This window comes from Triturus cristatus, chromosome 6 (assembly GCF_964204655.1).
Source record: "Triturus cristatus chromosome 6, aTriCri1.1, whole genome shotgun sequence".
NCBI lineage: Eukaryota > Metazoa > Chordata > Amphibia > Caudata > Salamandridae > Triturus > Triturus cristatus.
This window is the reverse complement of record NC_140589.1, coordinates 1,461,589,656-1,461,596,719: the sequence shown is the minus strand read 5'-3', so window position 1 is coordinate 1,461,596,719 and position 7,064 is coordinate 1,461,589,656.

Below are 7,064 nucleotides of genomic sequence, written 5' to 3'. Positions count from 1 at the left end.
AACACCCACAACGACACCCATGGATCGACCCTTTCAGGCAGAATAATAGGTGAAAGGGGCCAATATTTACAAGGGCATGAAAAATCATGCAGGGTGACTTTATGTGGCCTTGTAAATATGGGCAAGCCTATTGTGCTGCCGGTGCGTCAAAAAAAGTGACGCACCAGCGGCACAATGGGCTTGTAAATGAGGTCCACAATATTTATGTCTGACAATATTCTCACAAAAATATTTTGGTGCCATACCACTCTGTCTACCTTTACAATCAACAACATGTGGTCATGAAAAAACTTGACAATAAGTTGCACAGCAAAATGGCAGCCAATTTATATGACCCCCCCCACCCCCCCCCTGAATTTAGCAGTTTATTTAATGCAGCCATTAGCATGGGAACAGAAACAGCAACTTATCAGTCTAAGGTTTGGTCTGATACCCCTGAAAGCTTACTGGTACAGGTGTCTGAGCGGCACAACAGATTATCCGTGTCGACTATGCCACTCATGATCTGAAACATTATGCCATGTATTGTGTATTTGTGAGAAATTATTGCAAGCATTAAAGACATTTTGGCAGTGCTCAATTTTTAGAACTCTTAACATCAGAACTTGCAGGGACGCTATTGAGTCTTGTCTGAAGGGGGAATTGACCCAATTTCCGGCACGATTCTAAAAGTATATGGAGGCGGCTGCTAAGGAACTGACTGGAACACAAATACAGGTGCAGTAGCACCTGAGAAAACCAATGTTCTCAACAATGTAGAAGTCCACTACATAATTATAATAAGCTTATCATTAGCAAGTGACTTAGAGCGTTTAATATATATTTTAAATATTGGACATTACATTACTGTTTAATTTTTAGTTTTGTATTTTGCAGTGGTTTTGTAATGATTTTAATTAATCGTACAATAAACTTTTGTATCTATCTAGAAAACAATCAACAACATGAGAAAAAAAGTTACTCATGAACTGCCCAAAATGATAAAAAAAAAAAATGCTTAGAATTTTAGGGGAAGCGGTTTTAGCAGTAAAGTGGTTAAAAGTCGTCAGGTTAGCTTAGCCATGGATGACCAAGAGTGAGGACCACTCTTGAGTTCTTAGTAATACCGTAGAGTGTCAGTTCTTTAAAGAAAACAGAGCTGGGGTCTTGGGGGACAGAAATGGTAATGGTGATGTACAGAGGCCTCTTAATGCCCGCTACACTTGCACTGGCTTACATTGTAAATTGATACTTGTATAGCACACTACTCACCCGCAAGGGTCTCAAGGCGCTTGTACGAATACCGCTGTGGAACCCATCCTGGCTTTGCCTGTGAGGTGTCCACTCCTGGGCACCCCCAAGGTGGAGGCCAGGCATCCTTAGCGTTGTGAGGGCCGTTGAGGAGATTAAGCAAGCTATTGCCCAGAGTTGCAGAGTGGGACTCCATGATTGGAATAGGCACCGAGGCGAGAATTGTCAGGTCTGTGGAATTTTGAGCCCAAGACCCACCGAGGCGGGGAATTGAATCCTGGTCCCGGGCTAGACCTCTGCATCAGGGTCTGCTGCTCTAACCATTGAGCCACACTTCTCCACATCGGAATCAGAAACTCATTCCAAGGCCCTAGTGGAGAAGTGTAGCTCACTGGTTAGAGGAGGCATACCCTGAAGCAGAGGTCAGACCCGGGACCAGGGTTCGATTCCCGACGCGGCAGGGTCTGGAGCCCAATTGTCCACGGACTCGATAATTCTCGCTTCGGTGCCTACTCTAAGCACGAGTTCACACTATGCAGCTCTGGGCAACAAGCTTGCTTAATCTCCACAACGGCCCCCCGCGGCGGGATGCCTGGCTTTCACCTTGGGGATGCCCAGTACGGGTTATCTCACAGGGAAAAACCAGGATGGGTTCCCAATGCAAGCGCCGAGATGCCCAAGGGTAATTTGAGCGCTATATAAGACCGCACATACATACATACATACATATCACCCATAAAGCTGGTTATAGCAAGGGCCCATAGCTTGTAACACACTACACTACACTACACCAGCACTGCCCACTACACCAGCACTACCCACTATACAAGCACTTCCCACTATACCAGCACTTTCCACTATACCAGCACTGCTCAAACCATCCAGTTTAGTTACTGATTTGTAGAATACTCCACTTCAAAGCCAATTTCGGGATAAAACATCATTTCTACAAGCAGAAAAATACAAAACAAATCTCCTAGAAGTCCCCAAAGTAAACAATCACGTCCTCTTCATGGAATGGTTAAAACATTGTTCCTTCAGTCTTGGAGTTTTTTAATCAGCTATTCTGAGGAGAGCTGGTATTTACAGCGCCAGAAAACCACTTGAGTGATTTAGAAAATGCCATCTATACAAGCAAGCACATCTTCAATGTGAGTAAACCCTGTAATGTGTAAATCAGAAGGCCTGTTTTCGATATTGCTTCTCAGAAGATTCATTGGATTGCTGCTCACCTGTGTCCTACATTTGCTTTTTCAGTAGATATGCTTCCTTGTTCACATTAGTCTCCACTCCCCATTCAATTACATTCCATGCTCTGTCCATAACCAATGACATCACCACGGAACCTTTGAGTGCCAGCCACAACTGCAGATTTGTTTTTTGAAAGCAGATTTTATTGAGTTCTTATAGTACCACTTGGGCAGTTGCCCGACATAAACCATTTTGAGACAAGATAATTACAAGCTACCAAGCATGGAAATATCATTGGGTACAGTTTGCATATATAATAAAAGTGAAAACCAAAACACAACCGCAGATTTGATGTCATTGCGAATTGCTGAGGCTGGCTAAAAGTGGGACATGAGAGGCAGTTGTCAGTGGAGTTAAGTTGACATTGGGCTAAAAAATGGGTGGGAGGGATATAACAAGTCTCCTAAAAGGTCATTATTCAAGGTAGTGCCAGCAGAGAGTTTTGTGTTAGAAACCTAACCTGAGCCCCTCTCAAATTTAGATCAGGAAGATTCTGGGCACACAGAGGCTCCAACGCTCTTCTTCTCATTCCTCCTAACCTAAAGAAGAACTAATCTAAGGCTCGCTTCTTCTAAGGAAATGCTCCTAAGATCTGGAACTCACTTCCCAAGGAATTCTGCTGCAACCCCTCTTTTCCTTCCTTCAATCGGACCTTAAACTTCTTCTGCTCAACAACTACTTCAACCCGCGTACAAGCTGCTCTTCATTTCCCTCATTGACTGGTTCCTTCAAGACGGTCACAAGACATTTTCAATCTCCTATTCTGTCTCCAATGCCATTCCTCAATGTGTCCTTGCGATATACTTTTGTAACTCTTGATCACTTAATGCTGTATTCTTTCTTTAACTTTGATTCATATGAATCCCCTCGCATACCTCTTGTAAACATAATCACACAACATGTAAAGCGTTCTGATACCCTCTGGTCTAGCTAGCGCTATATGAAACTCAAATAAATAAATAAATCATGGGACAGGTCCTGGACACCTGGTTTACTGACCCAAATCTGATAGAGCCACACTTTTACATGACTATAGTGCTGTGAGATGAGTGTTGAGTCTGTATACACAGGATTATAGGTAAACAGCCAGCATCCCATTTAAATGCCATGAATGGAAGGGTGAACTACCTTACATATTGACAGAAGGGCCAGAAGATAGTGATGTATGTACAAGAGAAGGAAAATAAATAGGTGCCAGACTCAAAGATTATCTCAGAATGCCTCTGCCGGTGATGACAAATGTTGGGCTGTCTACTCTTAATTCCACCTTATGCCTCTTTCAACTATCACTCTACACTCTCAGCCCATTTCTGTCACTATTACAGGTTCTTTTTCATCCATTTTTAGGTCTCGCAGACCTGCGTTGCAGCGCGCATGCCCTGCTTGCTCTGCAAGGCTTATTGTAATCAGGTAGATTTCAGAAGGGGACTTAAAGCCCTGCCCATTATTCCTATTGGCTGGCGTCATCGTTTATGCTAAACGCTGGCTTCCCATTGAAGACAAGGCTTCTTTGTTACCCCGCCCCCGTCTCCTTTTGGTCTCACCCATACGGACTGGATTGTTTCCTTGCGGCCTGACACGGTCTCCGTTAATTACTGGGTAAAGCACTTTTTTTATTATTTGCGTAATGGCGACAGCTTGTTTCAGTCGCCTTTGGCAAGGGCGGCCATGTGTTTATTTTTGCATCGTGCTTTCACTTAAAGTAAAAGCGCAATACAAATATTAACAAGCGGCTGCCTTTGCGCAATTTTGAGAGCTTGTATAATATGTTACTATTGTAAATAACATATAAAAATTACATAACTTCCTGTGTCGTACTGGATTTGAAAAATATAATAAAATGTTTGGAACCGACTTATACGTGACACAATTTAGACATTTTTAAAATCATTAAAAGAAATAAACACAATCTAATAATTTCATTCCAAGTAAGCCATCCAGTTCCTCTACAAGAACCTGCACACCGTAGCCCTTCCTTTATGTCTACAGACAGAGAGACCCGGACAGTTCACCGTTTGATTTCCTTCATGCACTTAGGGGCAGTGCTGAGGAGTACTTAAAACTGTCGCTAAATAGATGCGATCCCAATAGAAGGGCAGAAGCACCCTTTCAGGACCGGGGAGCTTAGTGTGATGCAATAAAGCCGGGTGAGTGATGTATGAATGTACACGTCGTCGAGCCGGATGGTCAAGATGGCCGGTGTGTGGGGATTCGTGTCCCACTGCTAGCAGTCCAGATGCCCCGGACCCTGACAGGGGCTTACACCGGCCAAGGTGCCTGAGGTATTTTGGAGCATGGGTGAGATGGGACAGTACGAGCTTTAACCTCAGTTCATTGCATGCCATTTGGACAGACAGTCCAGATCTGCATTGGTTGTCCAGGGAAGAGGCTTACATTGCTCCAGCAGCACTAAGTGCACGGGATTTGTAGTGGACAGAACAGTGGCAATCAATAGTCTGAGAAGAAACAGTTCTTGTGTTGGAGGGAACCGTAATATCCCAAGAAAGGGACATGCAAGACTGTAACTCGTTGTAATAGCATGAGTCACGAGCAGGGATGACTGTAAACCGTTTCAGTAACTCAGAAAGAGACAGGCATATCTGCGGCAGCACGTTAACAGGAACAGATAGGGGTTTAGTGACACAAGAAGGGAACAGACTGGGCCATAACGAGCCTCAACGCCCTGGGAGGTAGAAGAAAGTGTTAATGGACTGGAAAAAGCTCCTGTCAGCTGAAATAAAAATACATTCCAGGTGGGTGAAAAAGTAATCTGTAAATGCGAAGATAACATTTGCCTGGTCTGATTAGAGGGCGAAGTATTCATTGATCATACTTTAAACGCAAAGGTAGCATTTTTTTAAGGTATTTTGGTTTGACTGGTTGTGTGAATGGGTAATACTACTTGCTTTTTGTTTTAACTCCTAAATAAGTCTGCTTCCGAAGTTAGTGATACCAGGTTGCATGGCTTGGGTCATGCAACTGAAAGGATTGTCACTTTCGTGGTTGCTTTCTCTTGTTATGGTGTGTGTCTTGTCCTCTGATTGCACATATGTATGTGTGGTCTTATTCTCTTGTATGCAAAAAGGTGCACGATTCTCTGTATGATCGCAGCCTTCCTAAATATTGCATGTTGTTCACTGCCGTCGCTGTCCCTGTACTGTTTTTTTATTTTTTTATCGTTCCTGGGTCATCATATCACGGTTGTGACAAGTAGTCTTGTTACTCCTGAGTAACCAGGAAGATGGTCACTTCCTGGCTAGGTTGGTGTTCTGAATGAGTTCCCCTTTGCCTAAGCCGGTGAGTCTTTAAAGATTAAAACTTTTTCTGTTGTTGTGAATTGTTGAATGGCGACGAGGCTGTGCAGAAACTATTGTATTCGAGGATATCTAAGATGGCCCAAAAAGATGAACACTTTGCGTGCGCTTTAAAAACCTGTTGAAATGTCTTGAATTTTAATTGAAAGCGCTAGATTGAGGTACTGGCGATAGTGGGCAATTTTAGTTCAATGCATTTGTGAGCTATGTTTGAGTTGGAATCTTTTCAGGCATTTAGAACTTTTCATATATCGATCACTTCACATTTTCTCTAACTGTAGTGTAGTTCTCTTCCTTGAGACCATTTTAAAACGTACTGCGTCCAATGCATCTCACGTGTTTTGTTGAGGTGTCTGAACAAGTGAGGGTCGCTTATAAAACAAGCATTTCCAATGCAAGCATTTGCAATGCAGTAGGTCTCGCATTTGCGAGAGTTTGAGCTATTGGCATTGTAAATGACAATGCCTTTTATTTATGTGTTTTGAAAACCTGCAAGTGGTGCGTAAACGTGCACTTTGTACTTATAGAACTTGCTAAGAGAAGCAAGGCTGGCAGTAACTGCTCCTCTTTTACTGCCAGACTTGCTTCTCGTAAGCAAGGACTATGGGGCTTATTTAGAAGCCCCTTGTGCCGCCGATACGTCACTTTTTCCCATTTTAATAGTGACGCGCCGGTGGTGCAAGAGGCTTGTAAATAAGCCCCTATAAGTACAAGTTGTGTGCTTACGCACCTTTTGCAGGTTTTCAAAACACATAAATAAAAGGCATTGTCATTTACAATGCCAATAGCTCAAACCCTCGCAAATACGCGACCTATTGCATTGTAAATGCTTGTTTCCCTTTGTCACTGTTTTCCTGTCTTTGTCTTCCTCCTACTTGCTTCCTTTTCTGCCTTCTCTCTCTAGTTCCGGGTACATACTACAAAATTAAGTACTGTGTATAGCCCAAAAGAAGCTACTAGTCCCATAGTACCATAGAATAAGATCAGATAGGGACTTTAATAGTCTCAAGTAATGCTGTTTCAGGTAAATCATGACCAATTTGAAAAAAGTTTCATTAATCCTAGGGGATTGAGAACATTGAGAGTCAGCCTTCCTAATTTATAACTCAGTTTATAGAATGCATGGTTCTGGTGCATTAGTATTTCTCCTGTTAGAGGAAAGGACAGGGCAGGACTAATACAGTTCAAACTTTAAAACAAACTAGGGTACAGAATGAAGATTGGCAGAAATAAAGTATTGTCGGGCATATTATCAAGGAAATGCGATAA